Below are 23,860 nucleotides of genomic sequence, written 5' to 3' on the forward strand. Positions count from 1 at the left end.
GCATCTCAGACAAGGAGGTACTAGCAATAGTAGAGGTAGACTTACGATGGCAGCTCTACCTGGGGCACCTTTTTAAAACAAACAAACAAACAAACAAACAAACAAACAAACAAACACAACAACAACCTCATTGTGCTGTAAAGCACTTTGGAAATGTAAAGCTGTGTCATTAACACAGACAGTTTTTCCGGGTCATGTGGCCAGCATGACTAAGCCGCTTCTGGCGAACCAGAGCAGTGCACGGAAACGTTGTTTACCTTCCCGCCGGAGCGGTACCTATTTATCTACTTGCACTTTGACGTGCTTTCGAACTGCTAGGTTGGCAGGAGCTGGGACCAAACAACGGGAGCTCACCCCATCGCAGGGATTCGAACCGCCAACCTTCCGATCAGCAAGTCCTAGGCTCTGTGGTTTAGACCACAGCACCACCCGCGTCCCTTAACAAACAGTAGCAGAAGTCATATAGTCAAAATCTAGTTCCATGCAATCAAGCCAGTGGTAATGCCTCACCCCTGATTTGCCTTGGAATGACACCTCCACCTCTATTTTCTTTGGCTCCAAAGAAACGATCAACGGCAGAATGAACAACAGCTCCAACTTAGCAATCTTTGGCAGTGCCCAGGACCTCTTCTGGTTGCTCTGCCTGAATGAACTCCAATCTACCTGCTCTTTGCCTTTAGCTGTACCCCTGATCAAAGAATGCTACCAATGTCCCAGCATGCAACTATCCAATGGGGAAGCATTAACTCAGAAAAAGTAAAACATAACTTAGGACGTTCAGCTATAGCTTCCGAGCAGCCATTTGTCATTATCATGGAAGCACATTTTCAGTTGTCAGCATCACAATAGCTGTCACTTTATCTACTGAGGGCCTGAGTTGCATGTTGTTATTGTTTATGATTACATTTATTCATTACTCATGACACAAAACATTTCAAAGCAACTTACAACGTTAAGTTGTTACATTTATGGTATGTTATCTTTATGGGGCAAAATCATCTGGGGGGACACTTGAGATGTCTTGCATGGAGTGTACAATTTCAACTGTGTGTGAAATGTCCCTTACTTTTCAAGCATTAGAGTGCCAGTTTTCTAAACAATTCTTTGAAGAATGGAACTTACAAAAAAGCATAGCTAGCCATACTTTCCATTGATCATGCCGGCTAGATTTTCAAGAAAGAAGAGACTTTTAAGGTCAACAATTCAAAGGCATTGTCACAGTAAATATTACCAAATGAAGAGTCCAGTTTGAGCCCCTCAGAGCAAAGATACAAGCTACATGCAACTAATGTGGATTCCTGCAGCCCAGGTTGACCTCTTTAAAGAGGAAATAGTGGCTTCTGGAGTGGGTGATCAGGAGGAGAGAGGTAGCAGGTGAACTTCCCAGTCCAATCATTCTCCCAAGTGGCACCCCACATCACAGAGCTTCAAATGCTTGTGGAAGAGCCTCTTTTTCTATCAACAGTAGAGGCACTATATCATGTTTCTATGAGTGGTGGCAGGCCATTAGACCTCAGCAAACAAGATTATTAGCCAGATTTAAAAGCCAACACTGAAATACATGCAATATTAAATGGCAAAAGAACTGCATGGAACAACAAAGAGCATTTTGTGTGTACTTAACTTTTTATATCTCATAAGATCTTGTGATAACGTCCCTCCACTTTGTTCAGCAGAAGGATTTGCACCTGTAACTTCCATACCTCGTACCTATACCCATTTTATTGTGCATAATAATCGTGGGGTCACCATGTTTCAACAAGTGAAAATCTGGACACAAAAGTTGTTGGCCTTTTTTTGTTTTGTCAGTTGGCCAAAGTTGTTGAGCTATTTTTAAGGAAATTTGCCAAAATCTGACAAAGAGATCTAAGTGAGCAAAGGGTACAATCCACACGTGGTCTGAAACATGAACTGGCCTTAATGGCAGAAGGTCCCCAGCATCTCAAAGGAGAGAGCAACTCATGTGTGGAGAAGGGCTATCGTTACATGGCAGAGCACATGGTCTGCAGGAAGAAGGGGCCCAGATTGCAGGTCCTGGGAAAGGCCTCTGCCAGAGATCCTGCAGAGCTGATGCCATTCAGGGGAGACCATAGTAAGCAATGTCTGATTCACTATAAAGCAGCTTCCCGTGTTCATATTATTTTAAAAAACCAGGTAAACGTAAAGATGACAAGGTGCTGCAATTAAGGCAACAAATAGCAGAGGAAAATGAACACAAAGAGCAGAATGTGCGTTTGAAGCCTAGTTGCATTTTGATCTCTCCTAAATATATAGTTGACATTGGGGGGAGGTAATTAGTATATAAAACAATACGATAGATTCAGATTCAGGCAGACAACAGTTAAGAACTTAACATGTGAAGCACACAGACGGGCATGCAGACACACAACACACATACATTGAACACACAAACATGTGCATGCCATTTGAAATAATGTATCACACTCAACTTTGGGTTACAGAGAAATACAGCCAATCTTGATACTTTGGCAATTGCACTTATGTGACATATGTGTTTGCAAACATACTTTTTCATGTGAATGTGTGAAAAAAACATTATGTGACTACATTAAGGTGAACATGGGACATGGACTATATTTACAGAACCTTAGGTAAAGGTGAAATGACCACCAACCCCCCCCCCAAAAAAAAACCCCCACAGACTGAGAGGGTGCCCAGAACAGATTAGGCCCCATTCAAAACCCAAACCAAAAAGAACAGTTCCCAGATTCTGTGTTATGGAGTATTGTATTAGATGTATTCCAGAGGGAGAGAAAAAAAGAGACACATTTTGCTTTCTTTTCTCAGTATCTCATGCAGATGGCTGCAAAGTGTTGTTACAGCAACGAAAAAGGAATGAGTGGAAGGCAGGATAATATATGTATATTCTGATGTGTCTCAGCAACAAAATGTTCTGCAGCTTTTGTGGCAACATGTAGGCGTAGCCTCTTATAAGCTGAATGGCTTGATGGGGGGAGGTAGAAAAGGGATGCATTTACTGTATCCTCACATCCCTACCCAATAAAGATACAGCATGAAAATCAATGGCAAGGATACATGTATCTCTTAGTTACAATAGCGGGGGGGGGGGAGGTTAACAAAAACAGACTTTTCCCTCCCTAGAAACAAACACGGTTCTGTCTGTATGTGGCAGACTCTACCTACTGAAACAAGCCAAGGTATTTAATCCCTTATGTACTCCTTTACACAGAACTGCAACCACAGTTAATTTTTAGGGAGAAAGGTTCCCCCACTCTTAATACCCTTTATCTAGAATGGTTGAGAATAAAGGGCTGAATAATGTTGGTGCTTGTTTTGTTTGTCCAGCTCTGACAGGTGATCGAGAAAAGCAAAGGTTTTTAGTTGCTGTTTTTTACTTTGAGGCAACCCCAGTGGCCAAAATGACTGAGCTTATGTCTCCATGCATCAAGTAGTTTTTAAGAATGCAGCCATCACAATGAACTTCCACAATGGTACTCCATGGCCAAGCCAAAACGCCCAAGAAAAGCTATAGTACTGTGTATCAGAATAGAATAAAAAGTCGTATGCAAAAGATCGCCTGTGAATGAAACACCCACTCCGCTGTGTGAGTACAGACAGGTGAAAAACGAGCTGTGCCTTACCTTTTGTCTGCAAGCAAGTCAAACCCAAGGAGTGTGTCTGGTTAGAAAGAAAAGGCTGGAGAATCTGCAAAATAACACACACATACACACACACACTTAATATTATTACACTGGAAAAGTATTATCCTCCATTTCTGTACTAAAAGCACCCATTTAGTTTAAAATGCAAGCCAAAAATGCAGGCAAAATTTCCCCCCTCAAAAAACCCCACCCATATACCAAAGCAATTAAATAAATGCATGAAATGCAAACATATGTATACCCTATGCCTTCCATACAGAGCCTGCATTCATCTAGTATTTGCAAATTCTGCACCTAATATATAGCCAGAAGGGCTTCTGTAGATCAGCATATTGCAGGTATTTAAAAAGACACACATAAAGCTGATGGTAAAACAAAAAGGGGAAAAAACATTACCAGCTCCTGTGCTGCAATACCAACAAAGGCATATCCTTAAATAACTGCAGCATAACCATTCTCCCAGAGTATTAGTATCCGTGAGCTCTCTGTCTATCTCCAGACAGACACAGTCTGCCAGCCACCAGCTTGCAGCTTCCGTATGTGTGTCGGGGAAGAGGAAAACTGCAAATCAGATGAAGTCCCCGCAGTGGTGAAAAGGAAAAGAGGCCGAGTGGGAGACACAGAGGGAGCTCGCTGGCCACAGAATTTTCCAGAATGACGGCAAGGCAGCCAGCTCCGCCATCACTCACTTACAATAGGATGCTGCACTTGCCTCAGCTTAAGCCATCTATCAAAAGGGTTCCTGATATCGAATGCCTGACAAGCATTTTAATTGCAACCAACCAAAACATGTCCTTGGTAATCAGGCCTCTAATCCCAGGAAAACCATCAACTGGTTTCCTTTTGTGTCACTGCCAAATGTACACACAGGCAACAGAATACTAAAATTTATATGAATCCATTTTTAAAAAATAAAATGTTTTACATGCAGTAATATGTGGTGCTGAAAAAACAGATCTATTCGGATTATAAATGCAAAGTTACTACAGCATGCACACTACCCACCCACCCACACACACACACACACATTCCTTTGTATCTTCCAAACACTTTTTTTAACTTCTCAAAGAAATGGGAAGCTTCCTTGTAAGAGAAAATATACTGTATGCTCAAGCATTATTTTGGCTTTCAAAGAAAGATATCATGCTACAAGTAAAAGGTGCAATTACATTTCTGCTATAAACCAGGCTTTGCCACCATAGCTAATGACACAAATGTACTAGCTGAGCCACAAATTCTCTGCTGTGGATTGGAAACATCAGCAGAAATATTATATACAAGCAAATGAAAACCATGCAACAGAATGACACTTTCGAAAGTTTTGCAGCATGAGCTGCCTAACTGAACTACGTGAGAGTATGGAAGCGTAAAATGTTATGGTTGACCCAAACCCTGTTAATTTGCTTTTTTAAATATAGTGAACACAGAAGGTGACAGAGAGTGCTCCAAGGGCAGCTGAGTTCATAACCATGCCTTGTTTACTCATAAATAAATCTCATTATGTCTGATAGGAATACTAAGCGGGCATAGGAATGCAGCTCTGAATATGTGTGTAATGATTAATCTCAAAAGTACAAATGAATAATTGTCAGGTTACTGGAAGATGTTACAGAAAGATTATTTTCTGGTAAATATCTGTTATGCATCCCAGGTCTTGTTCCTGGGAAGTCAAGAGGAAATAATGTGGAGACACATACAGACCTATAAACACTAATTTGGGAGTAAATTCCACTTCCAAATAAAAATTCTTATGATTTAACTGTAAAAATATTTTCATAAGTTGTGCTAAGGTAGGGTTGCCATATTTCAAAAGACAAAAGTTGTTGAGTTTTTCATGGGTTGCCATGACATTGTTAGCAATTTCCGCCCGGATACTGCTTTCAACTGCAGTATTTTGGCTACATCTGGGACATTCCGGACGTATGGCAACCCTAAAAGGGTAAAGCTATAAATTCTGACATACACACAGCTATTGCTAGAAAAAAAAGTTGTGTGCCCAGTTGCTCTCGCTCAACAAGAGCACTGGACAATAAAATAGTAATAATGTCAAATGACTTAGAAGTTACTAAGCAAAATGTTGTTGGCAAGGTGGGAAGAGAAACACGTGCTTTTATTGAGTTCTTCCCTTTTCCAGTTAAAGAAAACAGTTCCATATAAATCAGCAGGGTCGACAATACCTCATAATGTGAAAAACAACAACACATACAGTGTATGGAGCCTAACTGACAGTTTTTGACACAAACATTGTTCTATTAACATGCATATAGCATAACAACAGTATAAGAGTGCAATAATAATGGGTTATGAAACACTTGTAGCAACAACAAACCTCACAGACCTTGAAACTTTGGCACATGCGAGGTGGGAAGCCTATACACAATCATAGTTCACAGCTGCATGAGTGGGTGCAACTTTTTGTCATTGAAGGTGCCAGAGAGATGACACCTTCCCCTTTTCTTGGTTCAGGTAGGTAGCCATGTTGGTCTGACATAGTCGAAATAAATTAAAAAATCATTTAAAAAATTTAAAAATCCAGTGGCAGCTTAGAAACCACAAAGCCTAGGACTTGCCGATCAGAAGGTCGGCGGTTCGAATCCCCGCAAGGACGGGGTGAGCTCCCGTTGCTCGGTCCCTGCTCCTGCCAACCTAGCAGTTCGAAAGCACATCAAAGTACAAGTAGATAAATAGGTACTGCTCTGGCGGGAAGGTAAACGGCGTTTCCGTGTGCTGCTCTGGTTCGCCAGAAGCAGCTTAGTCATGCTGGCCACATGACCTGGAAGCTGTACGCCGGCTCCCTCAGCCAGTAAAGCGAGATGAGCGCCGCAACCCCAGAGTCGGCCACGACTGGACCTAATGGTCAGGGGTCCCTTTACCTTTACCTATTCTGCCTTGGTCAGACCACACCTCGAATACTGTGTCCAGTTCTGGGCACAATTTAAGAAGGATGTTGACAAGCATGAGGAGGGCAGAGGAGGGCAACCAAGATGATCAAGGTCTGGAAACCAAGCCTTATGAGGAATGATTGAGGGAGCTGGGTATGTTTAGCCTGGAAAAGAGGAGACTGAGAGGAGATATGACAGCCATCTTCAAATATCCTGCATATGTCACATGAAAGAGAGAACAAGCTTGCTTTCTCCTGCTCTGGAGGGTAGGATGTGAACCAATGGCTTCAAGGTACAAGAAAGGAGATTCTGACTAAATAACTTTATCAGACAGTAAGAGCTGGTTGAGAGTGGAACAGACTCCCACAAAATGTGGTAGATACTCCTTCATTGGAGGTTTTTAAGCAGAGGTTGGGTGGCTATAGGTCAAGATAACTTAGCTGAGATTCCTGCACTGCAGGGGGCTGGACTAGATGACCCTCAGGTTTCTTTGAACTCTACAGTTCTATGATTCTATTGACAAACAGCACCTCTTTCCTGTCTCGACTGAGCCTTCCCCACCCAGTCCTTCAGCGACTCCAGACAATCAATAGTTTAAAACTTATGCAGCCTCCTTGGCATTGCTTGAGAAGGAGAGAGAGAGAGAGATACCCGCCCCCCGCCCAGCTCTGGATGGGAACTATAACTTAAGACAGTTAAACACACCAATAGTCTGCTCTACTGCATCAGGGGGGTGGGGGAGGAAGAGATTTTGCTGTGAGGACAGTTAAGGCAGAAGCTGTAGCTATTAAGCATCTCTATGGTTACTGGTATAGGAAAAAAATCACCCTTTTTTAAAACAAAATGAGCAATGGGGGAGAGGAGCAAAGGATGACTTCAGCTAGTACAGTCACCCTCAGCAGGTGTGGGGGGAGGGGGAGGAAGCACAAATAAAATTCAGGAGCTTTAGAAAAAAAATCATTCTGGAAATTTTTCCAGTGTAATAAAGGACTGCTGTTCTTCCCCTTCTAATGTTTCCTTACAGAGAGCCAACATGGAAGTATCTCATCAGCCCATCTCATTTTGGCAGTACATCTGTTCATGCTCTTCAGAATTGGATTGCCTGTTTGCTTTGAACTTGACTGAACCTCCCAGATTGTGTTGTATTGTCAGCACATTGCATCATCTTGCTCATACCCATGCAGCCCCTTTTCTTAGCTACTGACGGAGCAAAGAGCATCTGTCCTTCTGTGAATCTGAGGGCTCTCTGGTATTAACGCCATCCACAAATGCCTTAGCTTTAAATATACATATATATTGTTTCTTTTTTCCACACAACTTGGGACAGTGAGTGGTCTCTTTTTTTTAACCTGCTTACATTAAAGTTGAGATAAGTAGATATTGTGGATTAACTGATACACCAGCATTAGCAAAAACAAAAAATACTTGTATACTGGTGACACAAGGGACAAGTGCAGCAGTCAAACTCCCTGGATCTTGGGTCATGCTATGTGCATGAAGGACCATATGCCTTGAAGTGTTAGTTAATTTGTCACCCTATGTTTAATTTATTTAAGAGTAATAAAAAAAATTGCACTAACAAGTAACCTTGCCATCCTGTTCACGAATTTCAAGTTCTTCCCAGCTGTGGGTCCTATCCAGCAATGCTGTTCCACTTACACATCGGAGCTTTTCCCTCCTAGTTACCCTTCAAAGCCTACTTCAGAGAGTTGGAGGACACCCCAGGGTAGATTTTTGAGGGCATGCAAGGAGAAGAGAGGTAGTTCCACTGTGCATGACAAACTCCACACATGCAGTGTTAGAAACACTGCTTAGAGATTGTTCAAATCGTAAGTGGTGCATGAATGCTTTTAAATGAATAAATATTTTCTCCGCACCTTTGGCTGGTGTATCAACAGTAACCAACTGTATTTCTCTCTAGCTGCCACAAACCAACCTTGAGGTGGTGGCTCGAGGTAAAACCTTGAGACCGCTTCCTACTCATCTTCCACTATAGTCCCTCGGATCAACCAGGAACACTCCCTGGATGATCCCAGCTACACATCCAGTTCACAGAGCAAAGAGGCAGGAAATGGGATCTGCAATGGCTACATAACAAATATTGGTTTCCTCCTCTCTGGAGCCTGAAAGTGAGTGTCTTAGTCAGAAGTGTGCTAAGAACTGTTTCTTTGAGCAAGATGGTTAATTGTTCATAGAACTGAGTTGGAAGAGACCCTGAGCATCATTTAGTCCAACCCCTGCAATGCAGGAATCTCAACACGGGTTCCCCTATCCAATCTGAAGCCATACCAGACCCTGCTTAGGTTTGCAAATGTGCTGTCAGTTTTAATTGTTTTAGCATTCGGTTTTGCCTTGTTTTTATTGCTATTTGTATTTGTTTAGCAAACTGCAAGCCATCTGAGACTTTAGGACAGTCTGGGCTAGAAATCAGAATGAAAAATGAAGACGTATATAGGTAAAAATTTACAAGGGGTATTACCAGAGAGCATCATCTCAATTCCCCCCTCACTTTTGTATCTCAGTTGCCATCTTGTATGGGACGTTTAGTTGGCAAGAGCTGGCTATCCTGAGCTGGGTGTGTTTATAGGACCAGTTGTCATGGAAAAGAGAGCATCCTGGCCCTCTGTGTTTTGAGCTATGAAAACGTTGGGATGCACAAATGGCAAAATTTTCCACAGCCTCATTCAATCAGCACAACACCCTGCCATAAATGACAATTCTAAGCCTTATCCATTCTGAAGGAAATCAGCCCTGAGTGCTCACTGGAAGGACAGATCATGAAGCTGAGGCTCCAAGACTTTGGCCACCTCATGAGAAGAGAAGACTCCCTGGAAAAGACTCTGATGTTGGGAAAGATGGGGGGGGGGACAAGGAGAAGGGGATGGCAGAGGACAAGGTGGTTGGACAGTGTTCTTGAAGCTACCAGCATGAATTTGACCAAACTGCGGAAGGCAGTGGAAGACAGGAGTGCCTGGCGTGCTCTGGTCCATGGGGTCACGAAGAGGCGGACACGACTAAACAACAAAAGCCCTGAAATCTTGCCTCAAAACATACCCTTCCTGTATCTGGTACCTCTAGGCAGGACAGCAACAGATGAAGAGAGAAAGTCCTTTTCAACTGCCACCTGATTCCCCCCCCCCCATATAACTGGTCCATGCCCTTTGTTGGGGGAAACCTCTGCCCATTCCCTGTCCCTCCTGAAGGTGTCAATCAAGATGCCCACTCCATCCCCTATTCTCCCCATTTCACCTTATCCTGGCACTGAGGATTTCATTCCCTCTTTCCCACTGATGCATTCTTGGGAGTTCATAAGAAAGGTTATGGTTTTTTGTTTTGTTAAAAAAATCCTCTCTCTCTTTCCTTCCACAGTGCTTTCAGCTTTCTCTCCCCCTTTCCCCTGTACATTGCATTACTGTGCAGCTGTTTTTGGCCCAGTGTCACCCCATCGTACTCTGGTACAGCTATCAAGGGTAGACTCGTAATTTGCCTTTCAGGGTGGCGGAGAAAACCCACTGAAATTTTCTCTGTTTCTCTCCCCCTGGTAGCTTAAAGGGGTGCTCCACAACCTAGACCAAGTTCCTAACCTTACCTATGAAGTGCACCTCATGTTTTGGTCAAATACGCTTCATTTCTGGGCATTTCTACCCTTACTGACCAGGTCCACACAGGGAAAATGCTACCTTAACATCAGGCTTAAATTCACCCACCCTCCCCCAGTAATACAGGTTCCAGAAGGGCTTACTCCCTGAACACAGGAAAATAATAGGTCAGCTGCCAATGACAAATGTGTAGTATTCAAGATACAAAATGCCACTCTTCAGGCAAAAGGTTTAATGCTCTTAACACAAGCAAAGTGGTGCCTATTTTGTATCTCTTATGAGATGATGAAGGAAGCAACTATATACTAAATTAATAAAGATGTAAATTAGGTTACTTATGAGTAGCTAGTTTCGGTAATGAGCATATTTGTCCACTGGGAACAATGCTGAGAGACTCATTCAATTTGCATTAGGCCACTGTAACATTTTCTCTTAAATTACTTTTTAGCAAAAAGGGTTTATCTGCTTCTCATTCTTTCACAACTGGGGACATTTAAAAAGGGTACACAGAAATGGTATTTGTACCCTCACTTTAGGCATATACTTAGAAGTTCCAATGCTTTCAAAGGAACTTTATTCTGAAGATGTACGTTTAAGATTGCATCAAGATTACATTTGGATAATTATTTACATCCAAAATCAGACAAATATATTTGAAGTGAGGAACCTGTCAATAAAGAAATGCACAGCTGTGAAGCCAAACCAATTCTGCTCTGTATTCTGTATTCTGCTCTGGTCAGACCTCACCTGGAGTACTGTGTCCAGTTCTGGGCACCACAGTTCAAGAAGGACACTGACAAACTGGAACGTGTCCAGAGGAGGGCAACCAAAATGGTCAAAGGCCTGGAAACGATGCCTTATGAGGAACGGCTAAGGGAGCTGGGCATGTTTAGCCTGGAGAAGAGGAGGCTAAGGGGAGATATGATAGCCATGTTCAAATATATAAAAGGATGTCACATAGAGGAGGGAGAAAGGTTGTTTTCTGCTGCTCCAGAGAAGCGGACATGGAGCAATGGTTCCAAACTACAAGAAAGAAGATTCCACCTAAACATTAGGAAGAACTTCCTGAGCTGTTCGACAGTGGAATTTGCTGCCAAGGAGTGTGGTGGAGTCTCCTTCTTTGGAGGTCTTTAAGCAGAGGCTTGACAACCATATGTCAGGAGTGCTCTGATGGTGTTTCCTGCTTGGCAGGGGGTTGGACTCGATGGCCCTTGTGGTCTCTTCCAACTCTATGATTCTATGATTCTATGATTCAACACATACAGACTCTGAATGAGCATACCTGAACTCAGATGATTGACTCAAATGAAATCTGCACTTGGGGGCTTTTGGAATAACTTTAGGGGGCAGGATATGTCTTAAGACATCTATTCCTTGCAAGCCTCTCAGCCATTATGCTAACAGAATATCATTCACGGGTAACAATTCATACAGGGGAACTGCTTTTCTTGCTCTTAGTTTTCTGCTAAAGCACCAAGCTTTGTAATCTTTCATGACACTTTCATGAGTGCATGCTCTTATTTCGTTGACATCAGAAGTCTGGGATCAGACTATAATAAAAAGGTAAAGGTAAAGGTACCCCTGCCCATACGGGCCAGTCTTGACAGACTCTGGGGTTGTGCGCCCATCTCACTTAAGAGGCCGGGGGCCAGCGCTGTCCGGAGACACTTCCGGGTCACGAGGCCAGCGTGACATCGCTGCTCTGGCGAGCCAGAGCTGCACACGGAAACGCCGTTTACCTTCCCGCTTGTAAGCGGTCCCTATTTATCTACTTGCACCCAGGGGTGCTTTCGAACTGCTAGGTTGGCAGGCGCTGGGACCAAGCAACGGGAGCGCACCCCGCCGCGGGGATTCAAACCGCCGACCTTTCGATCGGCAAGCCCTAGGCGCTGAGGCTTTTACCCACAGCGCCACCCGCGTCCCATCAGACTATAATAGGGGTAAGCAACTGAAAATCTGAAGGGTACATCCTGGCACAGAAGTTTCTAATGTGCGTGGGCAGAGTGGCAGATGTGACGGAAACACCGGGGGCAGCATGTCCTGTTTTGCCACTTGAGGAAAACGGGAAGTGCCACTCTGCACAGCCACTGCTCCCACCACTACCTGCCTGCTCCACTGCCACTGCTTGCTCTGCCGCCGCAGGCCCTGCATCTGCCCAGCATTTGCCACTGGCGGAGCTGCAGATTTCAGGCAAGATCGCAACCATTTGTGGCGAGATCCCATTCAAATCACATAAGCACTTGTGTGCACTCTACAAGATCTCACGAGATCCTCTCCCAAAATGAACACAATCATGCCTGAAATCGTCAGTGCCCGGGTTTGTTTGCTTTTCTGTCTGAAGCTGTGGTCTCACCCTGCCGAATGGCTGGGCCGAAAACAGCAGCAGCTTTGAAATGGGAGGCCACTTTCAAACACCCACTCCACTTCCTTCTCAACAGGCCAACGGGGGGCGGGGGGCTTCCAAATGAGAAATTACATAAGATCTGCAGACCAGGGGCCTTATCCAGGAGAAAAACATACAAATGTGGTACAGGGACATGGTTACCGTATTTTTCGCTCTATAACACGCACCCGACCATAACACGCACGTAGTTTTTAGAGGAGGAAAATCTGTAGGCATGCCACCCGTAGGCATTCCCTCCATAACACGCACAGACATTTCCCCTTACTTTTTAGGAGGAAAAAAATGAGTGTTATGGTGCAAAAAATACGGTACATATTCCTGAGCATCTCAGCTTGCAAGCTTTCCAATGGTTGTGTACAGCTGTGTTTTCTCCACAACGAGCCCTTTGCTCTGTATGAGAAAAGCCCTTGCTGTTCTCTAGAATTAGAAAACCGAAAAGAAATTATGCAATCTAGTAAAAATAGAAAATAAGAAAAAATATTCAGATTTATTCCATTTGCACAATGAAGACAAGTCCCAGAATTCTGCATTTTGCTGTTCAGATTTAGACTGCAGAATTTTATTTTAAAGGAGCCTTCCTAGAATTACACATTCCACTGCTACTTTCACTCACATTTTATTAATGGAAACACGGATTTGCCACTTTCACATACAATTTCTCTCTCCCTCCCACTTGTTAAAGCCTGAATTGAGACAAAGCTTTGCACTGTGTGTTGCATTTTACATCAAAGGATATAATAAAATAGCCCTGCTGCTTGTCAGTTCCATTTATACAAAGTTATAATTATGTTTTATTAATCCCTTTGTTGAGTTTCACAAGTTATTTCTTTGAGACTCTAGCTATTTCTTATAAGATTTTAAATTCGTAAAAAAAAAAAATTGATCTAAATGTCTGAAAGGAATGAATTTTGTTTATTTTAAGTTAGTTCCTAGGTCTCAGTTACAATACTTCATTTAAAGTTTAAACTGATTCGTGGTTTTTATGGTTTTCCCCAAGGAAATCTGAACACAATTCTCTGAGAAGAATTCTCAGAATTTTCATAAAACTGCAATTTCCAGAATTCTTTAAAGGAATTCATGCTAGTTAGCCACATGGATTGTCTGTGCAGGAAGGTAGTATATAAATTAAGCTTGTGTGTCCTCTGTGTTTGTGTAGTAATAATGAGGCGACTTCACATTGTCTACAGCAATGTCTACCTACATCCTCAGTCCTGGCCGGACTGCTGAAGAGTTAGAACTGGTATAATACACAACTGAAGTACTCCAAGTGCGATAAAAGCCTCATTCATACAACTTGTTGTGTACATTTGTGTTCCACTATCCTCTTTTTCTGTCCGTTGGCTTGTAACTATTCACTTTCTTTTTTTGTTGTTCCCAACAGTCCTGTGTGTGTACAAATTTTGTGGCTTTCTGTGTTAAACCACTCAGATGGTAGTGTTTTGAGGAGCCCCCCCAGTCTGGGACTGGCACAATATTAATACCTTTCTACATACATATCATTAAGGAGTGAAAAGGATATTGTACTGAGAAGTGTGAAAGCAATATAATTATGTTGCTGTAGCAGGGAAGGAGCTATACTCAGGGGTGCCAGAAGAAAATATGAGCTTACACTTTGCAAGGGAGACTATTTCCAAGAGTAAGCCCCACTCGCTACAGCTTCAGCTACTAGTTGTAGTGTAAAGAAATATACTTGTTAAAGGAGAGTCCATGTAGTCAAGCCTAGGCATTCAAAATAGGTTATTTAGCTCCAAGTATTACCACATGCCATGCTGGCTCTCTATGAATAGTTTCAAACAAAGGGCTCTATTGTAACGAAAGCTAAAATGGCCTTTACTCTTTTAAAAGAGTTTATAAATGATTAATCACTTAATATTTTAAATAGGTTAAAATAGAGTATAGCTTTCATAAAATACAGCAGGACGGCTAGCATACAGTCACTAAATTTGGTGGCCTCTGCTAAGTTCTCTGGATAAAATAAAGATCTTACACAGATGGAACGAATCCCAGTTCCATCAACAACATAGTTTTATCAGTCACATCTATTATCATGTGAAGGGAGGGCTGGCAGTTTTTTTCGTTCCATCAATAAATGTAACAGCCTTAGAATCATAGAATCATAGAATCATAGAGTTGGAAGAGACCACAAGGGCCATCGAGTCCAACCCCCTGCCAAGCAGGAAACACCATCAGAGCACTCCTGACATATGGTTGTCAAGCCTCTGCTTAAAGACCTCCAAAGAAGGAGACTCCACCACACTCCTTGGCAGCAAATTCCACTGTCAAACAGCTCTTACTGTCAGGAAGTTCTTCCTAATGTTTAGGTGGAATCTTCTTTCTTGTAGTTTGGATCCATTGCTCCGTGTCCGCTTCTCTGGAGCAGCAGAAAACAACCTTTCTCCCTCCTCTATGTGACATCCTTTTATATATTTGAACATGGCTATCATATCACCCCTTAACCTCCTCTTCTCCAGGCTAAACATGCCCAGCTCCCTTAGCCGTTCCTCATAAGGCATCGTTTCCAGGCCTTTGACCATTTTGGTTGCCCTCCTCTGGACACGTTCCAGTTTGTCAATGTCCTTCTTGAACTGTGGTGCCCAGAACTGGACACAGTACTCCAGGTGAGGTCTGACCAGAGCAGAATACAGTGGCACTATTACTTCCCTTGATCTAGATGCTATACTCCTATTGATGCAGCCCAGAATTGCATTGGCTTTTTTAGCTGCCGCGTCACACTGTTGGCTCATGTCAAGTTTGTGGTCAACCAAGACTCCTAGATCCTTTTCACATGTACTGCTCTCAAGCCAGGTGTCACCCATCTTGTATTTGTGCCTCTCATTTTTTTTGCCCAAGTGCAATACTTTACATTTCTCCCTGTTAAAATTCATCTTGTTTGTTTTGGCCCAGTTCTCTAATCTGTCAAGGTCGTTTTGAAGTGTGTTCCTGTCCTCTGGGGTGTTAGCCACCCCTCCCAGTTTGGTGTCATCTGCAAATTTGATCAGGATGCCCTTGAGTCCATCATCCAAGTCGTTGATAAAGATGTTGAATAAGACCGGGCCCAAGACAGAACCCTGTGGCACCCCACTAGTCACTCTTCTCCAGGATGAAGAGGAACCATTGATGAGCACCCTTTGGGTTCGGTCAGTCAGCCAGTTACAAATCCACTGAGTGGTAGCATAGTCAAGACCGCATTTTACCAGCTTCTTTACAAGAATATCATGGGGCACCTTGTCAAATGCCTTGCTGAAATCAAGGTAGGCTACATCCACTGCGTTCCCTTCATCTACCAGGCTTGTAATTCTGTCAAAAAACGAGATCAGGTTAGTCTGACATGACTTATTTTTCAGAAATCCATGCTGACTATTGGTGATCACAGCATTCCTTTCCAGGTGCTCACAGACTGTTTGCTTAATGATCTGCTCCAGAATCTTCCCTGGTATTGATGTCAGACTGACTGGGCGGTAATTATTTGGGTCCTCTCTTTTCCCCTTTTTGAAAATAGGGACAACATTTGCCCTCCTCCAGTCTGCCGGGACTTCGCCTGTTCTCCAGGAATTCTCAAAGATGACTGCCAGTGGTTCTGAAATCACATCTGCCAGTTCTTTTAATACTCTTGGATGCAGTTCATCTGGCCCTGGAGACTTGAATACATCTAGACTAGCCAAGTATTCTTGTACTATCTCCTTGGTTATTCTGGGCTGTGTTTCCTCTGCTGAATCATTTGCTCCAAATTCTTCAGGTCGGGCATTGTTTTCTTTATCAGAGAAGACTGAGGCAAAGAAGGCATTGAGGAGTTCAGCCCTTTCTGTGTCCCCTGTTTGCATTTCACCATCTTCTCCTCTGAGTGACCCCACTGTTTCTTTGTTCTTCCTTTTGCTACGAACATACCCATAAAAGCCTTTTTTGTTGCTTTTAACCTCTCTAGCAAGCCTGAGTTCATTCTGTGCTTTAGCTTTTCTGACTTTGTGTCTACACGTGCTGGCTATTTGTTTGAATTCCTCTTTGGTGGTTTCCCCCCTTTTCCATTTTTTGTACACATCCTTTTTTAATCTTAACTCAGTTAAAAGTTCTTTAGATAGCCACCCTGGCTTCTTTAGGCAACTTCCATGTTTCCGTCTCATTGGTATTGCCTGAAGTTGTGCTTTTACTATCTCCCTCTTAACAAACTCCCAGCCATCATGAACTCCCTTTCCTTTTAGTATTACTGTCCATGGGATCTCACCCAGCACTTCCCTAAGTTTCATGAAGTCGGCTTTCTTAAAGTCGAGAAATTGAGTGCAGGTGTGCTGAATCCACCTACAGTGCAGCAAGAAACTCTAATTTCAATTGGCTGAGCTGCTGTGATGGAATGGACTGTTCTATTTCTCAGGAAACTATTCTGTAGGGCTAAGACTGTGTACTGTGGGCAGCAAGCCAGAAGGCAAACAAGCTGGGGGCTGGGAGGCTGGGGGCCAAGACAAGAGGGCACAGCATTGCTAGGTCTATTCTAGACCCTGGCAAAGGAATTCTACCTGTATGGATTGTCACCGCAGCACTTTGACAGCTGGGCAATCTAAAAGAAGGCAATGAGGGCAGAAAAGAAAGTCCTTTGGATGCAGGGTTGTAGTTTAGACCAGCAAGGGACTGGACCCAAATTCGTGAGTTTTTGAAACAGGAAATATCTGAACAGAGATTCACAAAAACAACAGGACCATTGAACATTCCTGGCTTGACGCCTTAATCTTTTGGGGGAAATATTTCCAGAGATATTTCCAGCACACTGAACAGAAAGCTTCTTCATTTCGTAGCTCTTTTCAAAGACTCCAATGAAAGCTGATAAGGGATTCAAAGGTATTGTTGGCCATAAATACTAAATAGTCACAGCCTGTAAATGCTGGGTAGAAAACTATCAAGATGTTTCGATTTTAGAACAAAATAATAAGAACGCTGCCTCAAAAAGGGCATGTAGATTCTAGCCCAAAAATGGAAACAAGAAGAATTACCGTCGATGGAAGAATGGAGAATGAAGTTAATGGAATACACAGAACTTGATAAATTAACAGGAAGGATCCGAGGCCTACGAGACCACAGATTCACTGAAGACTGGAATAAATTTGTAGACTATTTGAAAAGTATTTGCGATGAACAATTAACGTTTGTAGGTTTGCAAGAAGCTCTGGGAAAATAATATTAGAAATATTGTAAAAAAGGGAATAAGAGGGAGGAGGTTTTTAACAAAAGGCAATATTAGATTAAGAAATGTGGAAGAAAAATTAAAACGGAGGATTTGCAGAAGAGCTGAGGGAAGTCCAAAAAATGTATCTGTGAAAAACTGTGTTATGTGTTTTTATATTTTTGTATTGCAAAATGAATAAAAATAATTTATTTAAAAAAGGGCATGTAGAGATTATGCTTTGTGTATGCTACATGCAGTACAGCACATAGCTGCTGTGGGTAACACTATTTAATCTAATTGGGTTTTTCCAATTACGCTGATATTCTAGAGACAATATAATCATCATCATAAAGATGCCTAGGGGTTGTCCAATAGCACGGACAGCCCCACCAAACATTCAGTGGTGGCTTTTACCATCAAAATGATTCAATTAAGTGATCACAAGTGATCACAAATCTCTCAACATTTTAGAGGTTAAGTGTTTTACAAGTGGAGCTTACTTTATTTTAAGCATTTATAGCTATTGAACAGTAGGCCTCTGTTCATCTACAATTTGCTGCTTGGAGTATTTTTTTCTGAATTTTACCCATTCTGAGCCGTTGAGTACAGGGAGAGCTAGATAACACATAAATAAATAAATAACAACATTTGAACTTTCTGCTTCAAACTTGCATTTCCCATAACAATCTCTTCAACAACTGCACCATGCACAAGTTTTTGCTCACCAGAAACTGAGCGGTACATTGAACACTTGCCTGTCTTCAATGGCAGAGAAAGCAACAGCATGGGCAGTCAGAGTCAGTGACAGGCAGAATCACTGGCAGATGGAGCCAGCTAGCTGTAGGTTAGTCTCCATCCTCCTCCCTGCTGAGCTCTACAAGGGCAAAAGAACTGAGACTTCACCAGCAGGGCAGGTTGTCTAAGAAGACAGGCAAGTGGGGCTGGCAGAATAGGTTGGTGGGACACTGTTCTGTTTGCCCTCATGGAGCAGCCTCCACTGGCTGAATAGGATATAAGAAGCATATGGGTGTGACTAAAACACCCAGGGATTTCATATCCTAATAAACAAGAATTTGTTTGGATTAGCACTGACTCCCCTGTGTTCCCACATGATATACTGGAAGTGCAAGTTATTCACCCATCTGCCTGAATGTAATGTTCAAAGTCATCCTCAATTCAAAGATGTTAATGAGTGGTTAAGAAGATGAAATGATGAGTGGAAACTTAAAGTAATGAAATGGAAAATGACAAGGAGGAAGGGAGGGCGCTCTGGCTGCATAGCAAGGTAATATTCCTGTGTTGACTTGTGAAATTATCTCTCCAGGGCAGTAGAGGAAAGACTGGGTTTTTTATGAGAGCAATGGTTAATATATTAAAACAACAACAACAACAAAACAGAGCAAAAAGAATTGAGCACCCGAACTAATAGTTTCTTCTGTCTTCAGTTTTAATGGTTTTGCACCTCACTTTATCACAACAGAGAATTTAGCACTGAACCATTTCAGAAGGTGTTAGAGGCTTCTTAACTCAGGCCGGCGTTTTGTTCCAGATGAAAAAGTATAATATATGGATGTGAAATGCTAGGATTGCAACTAATTTCCATTCTGGAATGTGAGAAGGAACGCAGGGGGAGGGGACAGCAATAACATGGTATACATCCCTCATTTTGAATGTCTGGATTATAATTATATTTTTAGAAAAAAACATTATTGATGAGTGGAGATTGCTGAACTCCTTTTTTGCCCTGTCATTGCTCCTCCCCTATTCTCCCCTTGTATTGCCAATGTTTAATTTTAAAATATTTTTAAGAAAGGGTTATATCCAACAGAGAGAAAATAACAGACGGGGAAGGGAGAAGCCATGCCAAAGCTTTGTATCACCCAGCTATCATTAGTGACCTGACTCATATCACTCTCACAGAAATCAAAGGTTGAAGTTGCAAAAAGGCAGTGATGTTGACGGAAGCTAGGCACCACCTGGAGACGAAATCTCTTGACAGCCTATCCCCAATTTCCAGGACTGAGCAGGTGTTTGCCATCTGAGCATGCTGTGAGTTGGGTGGGGAGCTAATTGCTCAGCCTATATGTGCACATTTCAGTTGGGTTCCCCATTTTCAATATGCTGATACATAATTTCAGGGCTCAAGGCTTTTGGGGTGTTTTATTTAAAAAAAAACCTAAATTATTTTTGCTGCAATACATGATGTAGTAGAAAGAGAAAATACCAGCTATGGCATCTGTGATTTGCACTGCCCTCTGCAGTTTCAATTCAGAGAAACTGTCTTAAACCAATGTAGAAAACTTCCCATTATCTACTTTCCTATGGACAAGCCAAGAAAAACTTTTTTTTTGTATTCTCAAATTTGAAAGAATATGATGATCTGAAAAGAATCTGACATTTTTGCTTTTATTTTTTACCTGGAAGCTGAATTGTTGCCTTAAGAACACATAAAAAAACCTTGTACAAAATCTATGTCTCAGCAACTTAAGTAAAAAATGGTGAAGACCCATCCAAATCACAACTGATTCTGGCATTCCAACAACCTTATGTATTGAGCTGGAATCCCAAGACCCCAAGTTGTGTAGTATCAAGGGATAAGTCCAATGTGGAAAAGGCCAAACAGTCTGCTGATTCCAAGGACAAGAAAGAAGCCTTGAGAGGTTGCTAACACTGCAGTCCATTAAATACATAAAACATTATTTCCAATGCACTGAACACTCACAGCTGTACCCTATATCAGTGGTTTTCAACCAGTGTACCGCGGCACCCTGGGGTGCCTTGAATGATGTTGAGGGGTGCCGCAGGCAACAATGGCCTCTGTCCCCCTCGAGTCTCTGCCTCCCAAAGGCATGCACAGCTGTTTATTGCAGCAGCCCTGGCTACAAGCTACCCAGCTTCTGGGGCTGGCCAGTGGGTGCTGGTTGCCAGGAGCTGAGGTGGCCTTGAGTAAGCAAGCAAGCAGGCGAGGGAGCCCAGCCAGCTAGTCCACCAGCCCTTGCTGTTGGGAATGGACAGACAAGTGAGGAGGCACCTCTCTTTGGGGTGGGTGGGGGCACCTCAGAGACCAGGGGCGGCAATAGTGGGTGCCTGGAGGACTCCTAAGGAGAGGGGAGAGGAGAGGAAGCTGAGGGAACCCACCACAAGGGAGGGTGTTCAAAAAAGGGTGAGAGGCTGCCAGCTCTGCAGGCACCACAGGGGTGCCACAGAAAGAATGTAGTTGGTCAAGGAAGACTTGGACTCAAAAAGGTTGAAAACCTCAGTCCTATATGGTAGAATACCAAGATGTTTTCATTCTTAGAAGCTGATTGAACCCATTTTAAGAACCAGTTGTTGCATCACATCAAAAGTCCTCTACCTTCCTGCCAGAAAAACAACCTGTCAGAAGAATAGCATTTCAGCCGCAATGGGTCAGTGTGTCTGGCTATTAACCAGAAGGTTGGTGGTTTGATCCCACAAGGGGACAGCTGTGGGCAGGATTCCTGCACTGTAGGGAGTTGGAGGAGATGACCCTCAGGATCCCTTCCAACTCTACAATTCTATGATCCTAATTCCCATGAGGGTGGCGGCTGGCTACCTCAAATTGAAGGCTGAAAACTGGAGGCTAGGGCTGGATCTATACAGATATTTTTAAAATGCTATGGGAAAAAATGCTATTGGGGGGGGGGAAGGCTCCCAAGGCAATCTGCCATTGGCTTTGGATTCTGCTCTACAGCACCATCTGGTGTTACATTTTTATAACACTTTTTAACATTATAAATTGACCAGTGTAGCTGAGTCCATCACTCACAAACTAGGCTCTTTATTTATAAGACCTTGCCCTATGCCTGGATATTTGACAGCTTTCAAATCAACATCAACATGTACTTTTTTCCCCTCGGGAAGGAAGGTGGCAAGGAACATTGGGGCCTAAGAGTAACAAAGGATCAAAATTACAAATGTATATGCATTTTGTACAGTTTAATGCTGAAATTCTCACTTTGGAAAAAGGGACGCAGGATGATAAGCTAACGCTCCAGCCATAGCTTGTGTGTTGGCAACCTGATGATTAGCTGATATTCCTTAAAGGGTTTGTATTGGGGCCTGGCTCTGACAAGTGATTCTTAAAGCAGAATCATGAAATTGCTACCAAGAGTGTTTTTAGTGAGTTTGCTATGGAAACACCAATTCCATGAGGTAAAAATCTAAAATCTGAAGTGGCTTCACATTTATAGCTGTGGGTAAAAATATAAATACCGGTCTGTACCGCTCTTAAATCCCAGCAGTTGCCAAGTGTGTCAGAACAGTTGAGACACTATAACTGATGTGCCACAAAACAATATGAATTATTAAGGGACAGATACCCAATTTAAAATATATCTAACTCCGTCTCTGTGGAGTTCCTAAATCTCACATACTGTTTATATAGCGCTTTAGGGTAGGAATAATTTCACATGCTTTATTTCAGTAATCTGACAACAACCCCGCTGAGGGCATGCCCCCCACCCTCAAACAATGAACTGTTATACGGCAACATGGAGCAAGTGCTGTGTCTCCCTTCCAAGCTTTTCCTGGAGCAGCACAATCAATGCCTTGTCAGTTTCACAAACCATGCAGAAGTAGATACTCTTGAGTTTGACCATTTGGCTTTGAATGATTCTCTGATTTATACGTTGCATAATCGGTGGTTCTTATTGGAATACCAAACTGCACTGCTGTGCTGAACCAAATAATGACTGGAGAAAAACAAGGAACAGTATTCATGAACTTTTTAACAATAATGAATTTAGATTTGGGTATTCAGCCTGCACGTAGAAAGCTAGATGCTGACCCAGCCTGTTCCCTAACGTTTTAGTTTCATACTCATCTGCAATATGAAGGAAATTAACCTGTGTTTGAATGGAACATGACATAGTTGAAGTAAAAATTCACTTAAATTTTAACTGTGACTTACAAAATCAAAGCTTGGCACAGATGTGAGGGGTGGGGGGATAAATAAAATGAGAGTGGAGTGTGTATACTCTCAATTTACTTATTTCCCAACATACCCCCCCCCCCCACAGCTGTTGTCGTGGGGTTACCTGGCTTTAGGCAGATGGTGCAAGACCTCTGAAAGCATCCCAGAGCCATCACACTACCTTCCCAAAGCCCATTCTGAGGGTTCCTGGCTCTACATGTTTTTGCATTTATGTGTGGACTGAACCCTCGCATAAGATGCGAGTTACCTGCATTTCTTTTATGAGTTAATTGGCAGATTGATTACCACAATTATGACTTATCTATTAACCTTATCTGCTCTTTCCCTTGCAAGAATAGTTAGCAATTCTCCTCCCATCACCCTTTGGGAAACTAAGACTGAATGGGAAACTAAGCTCAACACCTTCATATAAGAACAAAAAAATCTAAATGCAGCATCCTGAAATGCAGCCTGAATTATGATGTTTACACACCACTTGTATTGTTACCATATATATTTGAATGTACAGGCCTGTTTTAGTTTTCTGGGGTCCATGTGTTGACATGGGCTAAGTAAGTACACTGTGTTGGGGAGAAAATATTGAACAAAAGCCCTTACATTTTAGCAAGCTAGAAAACACACCAATAAATCAAAATAAGAACAGCATTTATATAGACCTGGCTCATGCTATTAATGAGCAGATTTGTTTGTCATCATTATTATTGCTATTGGTACATTTCTATGGAAAGGTTCAGGAAATTCCTCACTAGTGATGCAGGTTTCTTCCAGTTTCACCAAGCCTGAAAAAAAAGGGAATTGCAGTACAGTACAGCTTTCAGTGCTCAAATTAGTTAAGAAACTATAATAAATTTCTGTTCCCTTCAGGGGCTTTTTCACTGATTTGAAATTAATGTACTACTGAAATAAATAAAAACAACATTTTTTAAAAAATAAGGAAGTTCCAAACTTAAGACCCAACAAAAGCGCTTGCGCTCTCTCTCTCTCTCTCTCTCTCTCTCTCTCTCACACACACACACACACACACACACACACACACAATCTCTCGAAAAATATAAGACACAATGGAGCCAACATGGGACTTTTGCATATTTTTGTTAGATACAGGAAGCAGCAAATAACCTTATTTCAGAACCATTTATATTTTACTATCTGGATAACAGAGATAGGAGGCTGTGAAATTTCTGCTATCTTGCAGGGGGTAGGGTGACCGGGTGAGCTCAATTTA

General features: G+C 42.4%; 1 protein-coding gene across 44 annotated transcripts in view; it reads right to left on the reverse strand.

Moving 5' to 3' along the window:
• Positions 1-23,860, reverse strand: part of MAP2 (microtubule associated protein 2) — a 221,573-nt gene that overhangs the window by 148,818 nt on the left and 48,895 nt on the right. For 33 of the 44 annotated variants that reach the window (XM_053365078.1, XM_053365312.1, XM_053365295.1 and 30 more), the window contains exon 3: positions 3,624-3,687. The exons of 3 other annotated variants lie outside the window; for them this stretch is intronic. The gene's annotated coding sequence lies outside the window, so the exon portion shown is untranslated. Of the gene's footprint in view, positions 1-3,623; positions 3,688-4,040; positions 4,335-23,860 lie in introns of those variants that run through there. 8 more of the 44 variants (XM_053365409.1, XM_053365403.1, XM_053365384.1 and 5 more) reach the window with 2 other exon arrangements.

The sequence above is a fragment of the Podarcis raffonei genome, chromosome 1 (genome assembly GCF_027172205.1).
Source record: "Podarcis raffonei isolate rPodRaf1 chromosome 1, rPodRaf1.pri, whole genome shotgun sequence".
NCBI lineage: Eukaryota > Metazoa > Chordata > Lepidosauria > Squamata > Lacertidae > Podarcis > Podarcis raffonei.